This window comes from Triticum urartu, chromosome 1A (assembly GCF_056163025.1).
Source record: "Triticum urartu cultivar PI428250 chromosome 1A, HENAU_Tu73, whole genome shotgun sequence".
NCBI classification, from domain to species: Eukaryota; Viridiplantae; Streptophyta; class Magnoliopsida; order Poales; family Poaceae; genus Triticum; species Triticum urartu.
Window position 1 is genome coordinate 557,837,426 of NC_141873.1, and position 12,524 is coordinate 557,849,949.

General features: G+C 43.2%; 1 pseudogene; it reads right to left on the minus strand.

The window, feature by feature from the left end:
* Positions 1–3,471: 3,471 nt before the first annotated feature.
* LOC147992679 (uncharacterized) lies at positions 3,472–5,457 on the minus strand (annotated as a pseudogene).
* Between the last annotated feature and the right edge of the window lie 7,067 nt (positions 5,458–12,524).

Sequence of the window (12,524 nt, forward strand, 5' to 3'; positions counted from 1 at the left end):
ATTTAAACTTGACTAGATAGGTAGTTTGACTTTGCTCCACCTCTTGCCATGTTTAACAACATTTAATATTGTTGGGTACATAAACGAGATCGAACTAAATAACTTGAATGTGGTGTTTCGTCAATATGCAACTCGTTGCATATTGAGCTCCATTTAATTTGTAGGATTGCTTGTGCACTTTGCGATGCCATGCTTCATTAAACCGGACATGCATCATACTTGATTGTGCATCATGCCATGATTTTGTGGTGGTTGTTTACTATGTTGTTTGCTTATTTCCGGGTTATTTCTCGCGTTATCTTCGGTTTCGTTCCGGAGCTGTGAGGATCCATTCGACTACGTTCGTTTGTCATCTTCATGGACTCGTTCTTCTTCCTTGCGGGATCTCAGGCAAGATGACCATACCCTCGAAATCACTTCTATCTTTGCTTGCTAGTTGCTCGCTCTTTTGCTATGCCTATGCTGCGATACCTTCCACTTGCTTATCATGCCTCCTATATTGTTGAACCAAGCCTCTAACTCACTTTGTCCTAGCAAACCGTTGTTTGGCTATGTTACCGCTATGCTCAGCCCCTCTTATAGCATTGTTAGTTGCAGGTGAAGATTGGAGCTTGTTCCTTGTTGGAACATGGATTCTTTGTTGGGATATCACAATAGCTCTTATTTAATTAATGCATCTATATACTTGGTAAAGGGTGGAAGGCTCGGCCTTATGCCTGGTGTTTTGTTCCACTCTTGCCGCCCTAGTTTCCGTCATATCGGTGTTATGTTCCCGGATTTTGCGTTCCTTACGCGGTTGGGTTATAATGGGAACCCCTTGACAGTTCGCCTTGAATAAAACCCCTCCAGCAAGGCCCAACATTGGTTTTACCATTTGCCTCCTTGGCTTTTCTTTCCCTTGGGTTCTGCAGACTCAAGGGTCATCTTTATTTTAACCCCCCACTACTAGAAAAAGGGCTATACATGGGATTGACACTAATGGCGCACCAGACAAGTGGTGCGCCATTAGTATATACTCCCTCCGTCCGGGAATAGTTGTCCCCAAGGTGTTTTTCTGAAAACCCCCCCAGCAGATTCCTGACAAACCCACAGCTCCCGCCGTCTCCCCCGCTCCTCTGTCCCGCCGGAGGTCCGCTCCCCCGCAGCTCAGCTCCTCCGCAGCTTGCCCGCAGCGGCTCCCCGCATCGCCGGAGCTCTCCCGCACCACGCCTCCCCCACCCCACGCCTCCGATGCAGCTTCCCTCTCCTTGTTCCCCTCCTCGTTCCCCATGGTGATCCCCGACGAGGAGAAGACTGATTTTTTTCTTTCGATCTGCTCGGCGGCGGCCATTTCCAGGTCCTCCTCGGCGCTGCGACGCAGCTCCACCACCGCCAAAGCTCGCCGCCTCCTCCGCCGCTCTCTCCTGCTCGCGCAGCTCCAGCTTGCCTTCCTCCCCTAGCTTCCCCCCTTCCTAGTGACCTCCGCACTCTGCTCTGGCTGCTTCAGATCCGGCGTCGGTGAGGCTGATATGGTGCCTGCGAGGCCAGACGGCGGGAGATGTAGCCAACGAGCCCGACGACAGCAAGCTCGATGGCGAGCTCGACGACGACGGAGACGTCTTCTGTACTGCGAGCTCCACCATCCCTGCACATACTGTACTGCGAGCTCGACGATGGCGGTGGCGTCTTGTTGGCAGGTTAAGCCTCCCTCCTTCAATTCCCGTCCATTATTTATGTGTAAAACCTGATTTTTTTACTGAAATTTGCTGCTTCTGAGATTTGCTTAAGACTGAACATTGGCTAAGTCTGATTTATGTGTCAAGTCTGAAATTTTGATCTTTACTGTCAAGTCTAATTTGTCTCTGAACATTGGCTAAATTAACATCAAGTTTGTCTCTGAACATTTGTCTCTAATGTGCTCCTAAATTAGTGGTTAACTGGACATAAGGATTAGATCTTAGCTAGTGCTTCTTCATCTTCTTCGATTGGTCTACTTGAAACAGAACAGAGGTAAACAAAGCAATCTTTACTGAAAACATAACAGAATTGCATGGTGGTGTTCGAGGTTGAACCTGTACTGAACAAAACAAGGCTGAGATGGATGGATGGATAGATTGTGTGAGATAAAATATGAGAGTCTTGCTTTGTGTCAATTTCAGTTGTCCATCAAGTACTCCATTCACATTGCTGCTGCTCCATCTTTATTAATCCTGAAATAACATCAATGTTGTACTCCATTCAGATTGTTGTTATCTAACTGAATTTCAATTGTCAATTTTTTTGCACTCACATGCTTCTATCAGTGGTTATCTAACTGAATCTTGCTCATTTGTTTGTAACCTGTAGATGTCATGCTCAATTTTTTGGTAAAGCTACTCGAGTTGCCAGCAATGCATGCAAAGCGGCAACAGTTGGCTGCTCAGTTTTTCTTGTACTGCCAAGATGGAAGGTGAGCACCAATATTTCTGAAACTAGTGATTTGACACTAGTGAAAATTCAGTTACTGCTTGAGTGATTTGACACTATTGAAAATTCAGTTACTGTCAATTGAATTTGACAGTATAATTCTACAGTACACAAGATTCAGTGTAAATCTTCAAAATGAATTGCTGTTAGTACACGATCAATTAACTAATTTGGCATTATTACTCCCTAGAGAACGGATTGTACAATACTGAAAATTACTCTGAATGTACTCCAATTGACTGTATATTCACTAAATGTACAACACCAAAAATTACTCCAATGACTGTATATTGACTGCACATATTTCATTGATGTCAAATTTTATTTATGTGTCAAGTCTGACATCAGCTTGTAAGAAGAATAAGGATGAGTCCAAGATCAGGTGATTGAGTGAGTGATGTGGTTGCTGAGGTTCAGACATATTCAATGAGAACAACTACTGTGGAGATTAAATTTAATGAGAATAAATTCAAATAAATCCAAATAAATCCATCATGTCAGGATTCTTGATCAAAGACCCACTTAGGAGTAGTTTGTCATTGTTAAACACAAGTTTAAAATGAATATGCTTCTTTTGCTGTGGTAATCCAAAATGCTTCTTTTGAGTACAGTAGCTGTAAAACTTAGTCTATCTGGAGCTTGAGCTTGTGAGCTTCTTTAGCAAGATCACAGTAAATTAGGACTATACAAACACTTTTACAGTTCTGAACACTTTTCACAAGATGAAGCTCTTGATCTTACAGTAAAACTGTTCTGAACACTTTTCACAAGATGAAGCTCTTGATCTTACAGTAAAACTGTTCTGAACACTTTTCACAAGATGAAGCTTGGTTTTTTTTGATCTACACTTTTAAAGTTCAAGACACTCTTGTAAATTAAATAAATCAAATGGTGTATAAATGGTGTATAAATCCTCTTGGAAACTTTAGGTATGTTTGCAATTGGACAAATGGTGTATAAATCCAAATAAATCAAATAAATTCAAATAATTCAAATAAATCCAAATAAATCCAAATACGTCTATCCTTTCTCATTGAACACATGACACAATACATACACATGACACAAGCCATACACATGACACATCAAATACTCCTATCCTTTCTTTTCTTTTTCCCTTTCCCTTTCTTTTTGAGCTTTCTCTATCTACTCATTTCCTTGTTCTATAATGGCCATCGTATCAGTAATTAGCTCAGGACTGCAGTATACACCGGTTATTTCTTCTCCCCCATTTTGTAGACGGTCCTTGTGTAGATGCGGCAGCTTATAGTTGTTTCCTCCTTGATCTTTCATCACTTCCACCATGACTGCTTGCAACGTCATAAAGCTTTTGAACAGCTTATGGGGATCGTAGTTCTCAAACTCCTCCTCTACACCCTGTACCAGTTCCTGTATATTCATAGGCGCTCTGCAGTCGGTTAGGGATTGGAGGGAGCAGTGGAAACAAAGATCCAGAACATTGAGCTCAGGGCTGTTTGGTGGTTGTTGCAATAATCGAATATCCAGATCTGTCTGTGCCACGGCTTCTAGAAAACCAGCATCATTAGGGAGGACATGCGGTGTTGCATTATCTTGTTGAATAAAGATCGTTGTGTCCTCGTCACCGTCCGGCTATTTGTCTTGAATGGCAGGGATTACTTCATTGATCAAGTAATCTCTGCACACAGGTCTAGTTACTTTGACCGGCTTCAACTCTATTGTCCCCCTATCTCTGTTCTGGCTTGTTCGTTGTGCCTCGGTCTGTACCACGAACGGCCAAATGCCAAGTTTCCCATCAAATATCATCTCCCCATCTTCATTGTAGCGAGGTTTGGCTACAGCTGTTAGAAACATTACCTTCCCAATGCTATGAGTATTGTGCACAGTTCGGTTTGGTTCTTCTTCTCCAGGCAGTACGTAGTAGCTACTCTTCACTCGGGTCATGTCATACCATTTCTCGTCGATGTGGACCATATTTGTCATTGGCTTGAAACTGGGCCAAGGACTTGATATCCATCTTTCATCCATCATGGATAGGCAGAACTTTAGTCTCGCTATCTTGTTCTGTGGCTTGAGGGTGGGTTTGATGGTGCTTGTGATGCGTTTCAGCTCTTGCAATTGAAATCTGTCATGTAGGGTTGATCGGGGCACACCTAAACACCTTGCTAGAGACCGGATTGTTCTTCTTTTGTTCAAGGGGATTGTGGCTGTTGTCGACAGATCTAGTTCTTTTCTCTTCCTACCACTTTTGTTCTTCTTGCTTGAAACATCAACTTCTTGGCCTGCTGCAAGTTGTCGTTTGGCTAGATTCCATATTCTTGTAACTGTTCGCAGGTGAACATTCAGCATCGTCGCAATGAGCACCTTGTCATACACGTGAACCTGTCCATCTCTAAGCTCGATTACTTGCAGAGCAAAGTAAACACCATGTCTCTCCTTGTCTGTCAAGTCCTTGCCTCTTGGATTGCCATGTGCATCAGCTTCTTCCAATTCTGCATCTTCTTGTGCCTCTTGAGCTTCTTCCAATTCTGCATCTCCTTGTGCCTCTTGAGCTTCTACCAATTCTGCATCTCCTTGTGCCTCTTGAGCTTCTTCCAATTCTGCATCTCCTTGTGCCTCTTCAGCTTCTTCCTCTTCAGGAAACCAATTCAATTCAATGTCTTCATCCTCATCTTCCGGCATCAAGTTCAAATCAATAGCATCACCCTGTTGAGCTTATTCTTCTTGTTAAGCTTCATCCTCATCTTCCGGCATCAAGTTCAAATCAATAGCATCACCCTGCTGAGCTTGTTCTTCTTCTTGAGCTTCGTCCTCCTCTTCCGGCATCAAATTCAAATCCATAGTTGTGTGCTCCTATCTGATCTCATAACAAGAGTATACAAAAGATGAATGGTGAGCATATAATCATAACAAGAAAACCATGAAGAATCCTAGACAAAAAGCAAAGAAACCAAGAAAGAGAAAAGTAGATATTAAAAGTACTCCTTGTTCATAAGCAACTACAGGTCCTACTACATCTCTCTTTTTTGCAGGGACTAGGGCAGGAATTAAAAAGCAAACAAAAGCAGGGGCCATGAGTACATCTCAACTTTTACTGTATTTCTTGTTGACAACTAGTGCAGGTACACATTTTGAATATTGAAATTATCTTCTGTTAGTAGACCATGGCAGTAGTTATAGAACTATGAATATCTATTACTCCCTCTACAACATCAGAAAAGTTAATAACATCCTCTACAACATTTTCTGTAGAATAGAGTAGGCTTCAATTTGTCAAAACTGAATTTTACTCACTGAAAATATGACAGTGGAGTACTGTCCAAACTGTATTCACTGTCTAAATTTCATTGATGTCAAATTTTATTTATGTGTCAAGTTTGACATCAACTTGACTGAACATCAACTTGACAGATCAAAACCTGACAGAAATTGACAGGTTTTGGAACAAAATGATAGGATCTGAACATCAACTTGACTGAATAATATAGTGTCAATTCTGATTGTTAACAGCAGAATAATACAGTTAATAGCAGAGTAATGGAGTGAGAAATCTTACTATAAATTCAGTTACTATAGTTACTGAAACTTCACTGTAATTATGCAAATGAAATTATTATTCTGTAAATTCAGTTAACAATCAGAATTATGTAATGGAGTGAGAAATCTTAGTGTAAATTAGGTTAATAAGAAATCTTAGTGTAAATTCAGTTAATAGTGTGTTCCTAAATAATCTGAGATTTATTGTCAAGTCTGAGATTTTGACAGAAATGTTGTGACATGTTCAGACTAGGACTAATCAAAGTTCAAAGAATTAGTAGAAGAAGCTTGTATTTTCAGCTTATAAATTTTAGGACTATGTGAATAAAATGCTTTCAACTAAGAAGATAATCTGTCTTCCCATCTCACTGCTCACTGCTAGCAAGAGTAGTAGAAGAAGAATTCCAAATAATGTTTCCAATTTGGCTAAATCTGGCCTGAATTTGCTGTAATTTAGTACATGATTTTTTCCTTCTTTTGTCAATGATTCTGACCTCTATAACCTTTCTCATCATCTCATGATTCTGCCCATGACTTATTTTTTTACTGCCATGAATGATTCTGCCCCTCTGTAACATTTTTTTGGCAGTACTAAAGATTGGTCCATCAGAAATCAACATCAATGTTAACTAATTTTTTTCAAATTACAGAGCAAGCAAGCAATGTACATAGATCAGTTATGTTTTAAATTACTCCTTTTTTATAGAGGGAGGGAGTACAGAGCAAGCAAGCAAGGCACTGGAGATGAACAAATTACAGAACCCTGTACTTGTTCTCACCAGCAGCAGCACGAGTAGGGGACCTCAAGCGGCAGCACACGAGAAGGGGATCTCCGGGCGGCAGCACGAGCAGGGGAGGAGCAGTAAGTTGGGGAGAAGCAGCAGAAGGGGCTCCAGCTTGAGGTCCAGGATCGCAAAAGAGCTTGAGGATGAGCTTGAGGGAGCTCGTGGTCCAGGCGCGGCGGGAGCTCGTGGTCCAGGCGCTCGAGACCCAGGCGCGCGCGGGTCCTGGCCGGCGGCAGCGCAGGCCCTGCGAGGAAGGAGGGGATATCGTCGTCGCAGGTCCTGGGCGGCGGAGGAGCACGTCTTGTGCGGTGATGGAGCAAGCAGGGCGGCGCAGGTCCTTGGCGGCGGAGGAGCAAGCAGGGCGGCGCGGGTCCTGGGCCGCGGAGGAGCACGTCCTGTGCGGCAACGGAGCAAGCAGGGCGGCGCGGGTCCTGGGTCGCGGAGGAGCACGTCCGGAGATCTTGGGCTGACGACTGGCCCTGGCGACGCGTGCCGGCGATGGGCGGAGGAAGAAGGAAGAAGACGCGACCTGTATGGTGACCTGTTTGTAACAAATTTGAAGTTATAAGGGTGTTTTTGAAAAATTGACATTACACTACGCTGTGGACAACTTTTCCCGGACGGAGGGAGTACTAATGGCGCACCACCTTCTGATACGCCATTAGAGTTGAAACTACTAATGGCGCACCTGGCCCAGGGTGCACCATTAGTATGAAAAAAAATTTGAACTAGTGCGCCTGTCCAAACTTACTAATGGCGCACCTGGCCCAGGGTGCACCATTAGTATGAAAAAAAAATTTGAACTAGTGCGCCTGTCGGAAAGTGCGCCACTAATGTTGTTTTTTTATTATATTTTTTATTCCTTTTTTTGCAAAACTACTAATGGCGCACTGTTCCACCGTGCGCCATTACTAGTTTAAACTAGTAATGGCGCACTGTGGAACAGTGCTCCATTAGTATATCATTTCCTTTCATTTTCACCGGAAAAAATAGCCTCTCTCGCTCTCTCGCTCTCTCTCGCTCGAACCCACCCAAACCCTCGTCACCTCCTCTCTTCCCCCCCGAACCCCTCTCTCCCTCGCTGTCGTCGCCACCCACGCCGCCCGGTTCCAGCGAGCTCCGGCCGCGCGCAGCACACCGGCGAGATCCCCTTGGTCCGCATCTGGCTTACCTCCATGCAGATCCGCGGCTCCCCCACTGGCTAGGGTTTTGCATCCCCTTTTGTTCGCCGGGATCCGCCATGGCAGGCCACGGCGAGGCCATAGGTGACCGGATCCAGCACTGGTAAGCCCCTCCCCCTCCTTCTTCGCCCACCATCTCCTCCTCACCTCACCTCATCTTCTCTTCCTTCTCTGCAGGTCGCCATGGGCGTGCCGATGACGACGACAGGAGGGGCGCACCTCCGTGGGGCGGGACGCCGCCATGGAGATGGATTCCCTTGTCCGCCACCACGCAGCGGCACCATGGAGCCTCCTAGCGCCCCAAAATTCTAGCGGAGAGAGCGGAGCTGCTCCTAGTACAGCACGCCATGGAAGGGATTTTTTTTGGTATTTTTGTTGTTGTTTCTCTTCCCGATCTAATCATGTGGAAGGCCCTTTTCCTCACCATGATTTATTCATCTCCCCTTCCTCTGTTTTGTGCAGGTTGCTCTAATGGCGAAACTTCTTCTGCAGGACACCCTCCACCCCTCCCCTGCATCCACCTCCTACCCCCATACATGGTGAGCTACAACCTCTCTTTCTAGCCCTTGCAAATCTGATCTGGAGTGGACATGAATTGCAATTGTCATGGACACTACATAACAACAAGTATTGGTTCAGTTTTTGTGTGAAATTCAATTGTCATTGTGCTTTTTGATGCTTGCTTCAGAAAAATAAAATCATGGATAGATAGAAGATGGAAACAGTGAGCTTCCTTTCAAGTTAGTAATACTAAAAATCATTTGGCTCATCAATTTTTCATGTCTTGTGTTAAATCCACTCCATTGCAATCTGGCTATGTATGGATGGTTCGGTACAATTTGCCATGGATGAGTATAGTAGTTACGTATGGGTGATTTTGTTTGTGCTTGTGTCATGGAAAAGATCATTCCTATTTATTTTTGCTCTGTTTTCTTTATTATCACGAGTTGCAAAATTAGTAGTGGGAAGTAAACTTTTGTTAACTTGTTGGTTGAACCAATGGAACTACTGTTATATTTGATTTGTTGCTCAACTAGTGCTGCAATGATGGGATCGAATGATTGCATGACCCTAATGTTGGCCTATCCTTTCAATTATCTTGGTCTTATAGATGTTATTGTTCCTGTCATATAGCACATGCTAGTTTCTTTATTGGTTGGCTGCTGGTTCTGTTTGTTCATATGCATAAGTGCTATTGTTTCTTTGTTATCTTATAAAGGATATAGTCCTTCATTTGTATATAGCCGTAACTCTCTTATTGATCAACATATACTGATTCATCTCTTTACCGCAATTACTCTGTGTACTTCATGATTTGCTCCTGTAGTGGTATAAAATTATAGTTTCTCTTTCAAGCTGGTATCTGTGTTTGATATATACTAGTCTTTATCTAAATACCATGTATTGGTATTTCTTGTATGGTTTAGTACATCATCTACTGGTGGGTTAGTTGTATATTGTATAGGACATAGTCCTGACGGTTGCATGTAGTGATAATTCTTTCTTTGCATTAGCTATTTCATATGTTTCAGATAATTTAGATGCATGCTTATACTCCTATCTATACCAGGTGCATGTGTTGTGCTTGTGTACCTATATACAGAATAGTACCCATGTGTAAGTGGGTGTATGTGTTCTGCTTATAGCAGATGTTTAGTAAATGTGCTATCAATGGCCTATTTCTTCTTGCAGGTTATGGACTATATCTTTCCTTGCCAATTCCCTCTCTCTTAAATCTGATTTGAACAGATGCTGCACTGGTCTCTTCACTTTCTTTCTTTCTCTCCTACTCTCACTGATAAGAACAGGTGCTCCTTAATCTTGCCATGCCAATGATGGTGTCCTGAGGCTCTCATCTTTACTTAAAGATGTTGCACTACTTGATCCAATGATGCAATAGTCCTAGCACTACTAGGCTGCCTGAGGACAATCCCTACTTCAAATCCTACCTCTGGGCTAGTTGATTAGTAGTGGGTTTGTTGGATTTCATCTGAAAACTAACCCAAGCTTAATTGAGGGATCCCCTAATCATGGAGTTAGTTCTAGTTTGAGTTGATCTTTGGGTTTAGCTTTGATCTATACTTTGCTGGCTCTACTTCTGTCCTTTGGGTTATTGGCTCCATTTATGCAGTGTTGGCTCTCTTCTACTGTTTCTTTGATCAACTTAATCTAATTGGGGTTTGACTAATGTTTCCAAACTTGTAAGTGCTAGCTCCTACAGCAAAGGCATTTTACTAAGGGGAATGCTACATTTAAACCTTGATCAAGTTTTTCATGTTTGTTGTTTCTTGTTTTGCAGGTTGATGAATTGGAAGAAAGAAGCAGAAGATGAAGAACTAGATAGTTTAGTATAGGTTTAGTTTAGGACTTTTTCTAGATACGCCCGCTATCTAGCGGGAGAGGGGAGGGAGCGTTGGAGGAACCGGATGAAGACGAGTTTCATCGTGATGATGCTCATCGTGATGACCGCAGCTCTCTTCTATGTGATGGTAGTTTAGATGATCGATATCGACTTGTAATGTGAAGACAAACTCGCTACTCGCGGTCTCGAGACTTGTAATATAATGTTCTATCTTTGTTCGGTCTTTTCAATTCGGAGACTAATATGATGAATTGTATTCGGAGACTAATATGATGAATTGTATTCAGAGACTAATCTTCTATTGTATTCGATGAATCTGTTGTTGATGTGTGCTGTCTATATTATGTCCAATTATACATTTTGTAACCTGTGCAAAAAACAGAAAATTAAAAAATAAAAAAAACCTAATATTCATACTAATGGCGCATCACATCACAGTGCGCCATTAGTATGCCAAAGGATACTAATGGCGCATCATTAAGCAGTGTGCCATTAGTATGCCGAAGTTACTAATGGCGCATCTTGTTGTTGTGCGCCATTAGTATGCCAAAGCACCTGGGTATACATGGCCCCCTGGGAGGCATACTAATGGCGCACTGTTGTATATACTAATGGCGCATCTGAGGTGCCCCATTAGTATACCAGATACTAATGGCGCACCAGTGGTGCGCCATTAGTAAAATATACTAATGGCGTGGCACTAATGGCGTACCACTAATGCGCCATTAATGGCCAAATTAGGTGCACCATTAGTAGGCCTTTTCCTAGTAGTGCCCCCCCGGGCCAGTGCTCCTCTGAGTGTTGGTCCAACTGAGCGATGTCCGAGGCTACCAGGGGCAACTCTGGGCTGGCTTACCCGACGTCTTGCTCATCCGGTGTGCCCTGAGAACGAGATATGTGCAGCTCCTATCGGGATTTGTCGGCACATCTGGGTGGCTTTGCTGGTCTTGTTTCACCATTGTCGAAATGTCTTGTAACCAGGATTCCGAGCCTGATCGGGTCTTCCCGCTAGAAGGAATATCCTTCGTTGACCGTGAGAGCTTGTTATGGGCTAAGTTGGGACACCCCTGCAGGGATTTGAACTTTCAAAAGCCATGCCCGCGGTTATGGGAAGATGGGAATTTGTTAATGTCCGGTTGTAGAAAACCTGAAGTTGACCTTAATTAAAATACATCAACCGCGTGTGTAACCGTGATGGTCTCTTCTCGGCGGAGTCCGGGAAGTGAACACGATGTTGGAGTTATGCTTCACGTAGGTTGTTCTAGGATCACTTCTTGATCATAGATTCTCGAACGTGATTTGCCTTCTCTTCTCGCTCTCATTTGCGTATGTTAGCCACCATATATGCTAGTCACTTGCTGCAGCTCCACCTCATAACTTTTACCGTTCCCATAAGCTTAGATAGTCTTGATCGCGAGGGTGTGAGATTGCTGAGTCCCCGTGACTCACAGATACTTCCAAAACCAGCTTGCAGGTGCCGATGAGACCGTGCGGGTGACGCAACCAAGCTCAAGGAGGAGCTCGATGAAGATCTTGTCCTTTGTGTTGATTCATCTAGTTGATCAGTAGTGGGGCCCAGTCGGGACGATCGGGGATCTATGTATCATTTGGGGTAGTCTTCTTTTATTTTGGGTTCCGTAGTCGGACCTTGTTTGTATCTGGTTGATGTAATGCTTTATTCATGTAATTGTGTGAAGTGGCGATTGTAAGCCAACTATGTATCTCTTTCCCTTTTGTATTACATGGGTTGTGTGAAGATTACCTCACTTGCGACATTGCTTTCAATGCGGTTATGCCTCTAAGTCGTGCTTCGACACGTGGGAGATATAGCCGCATCGAGGGCGTGACAGGTATGAACCACAGAGAAGTTAGAATACAGTAGATATTACACCAATATGAATTTATAATGAGTTCATTACAGTACCTAGTGTTGGAAATATGCCCTAGAGACAATAATAATATTGATTATTTTTATATTTCCTTGTTCATGATAATCGTTTATTATCGATGCTAGAATTGTATTGATAGGAAACTTAGATACAAGTGTGGATACATAGACAACACCATGTCCCTAGTAAGCCTCTAGTGACTAGCTCGTTGATCAATAGATGGTTACAGTTTCCTGACCATGGACATTGGATGTCATTGATAACGGGATCACATCATTAGGAGAATGATGTGATGGACAAGACCCAATCCTAAGCCTAGCACAAGATCATGTAGTTCGTATGCTAA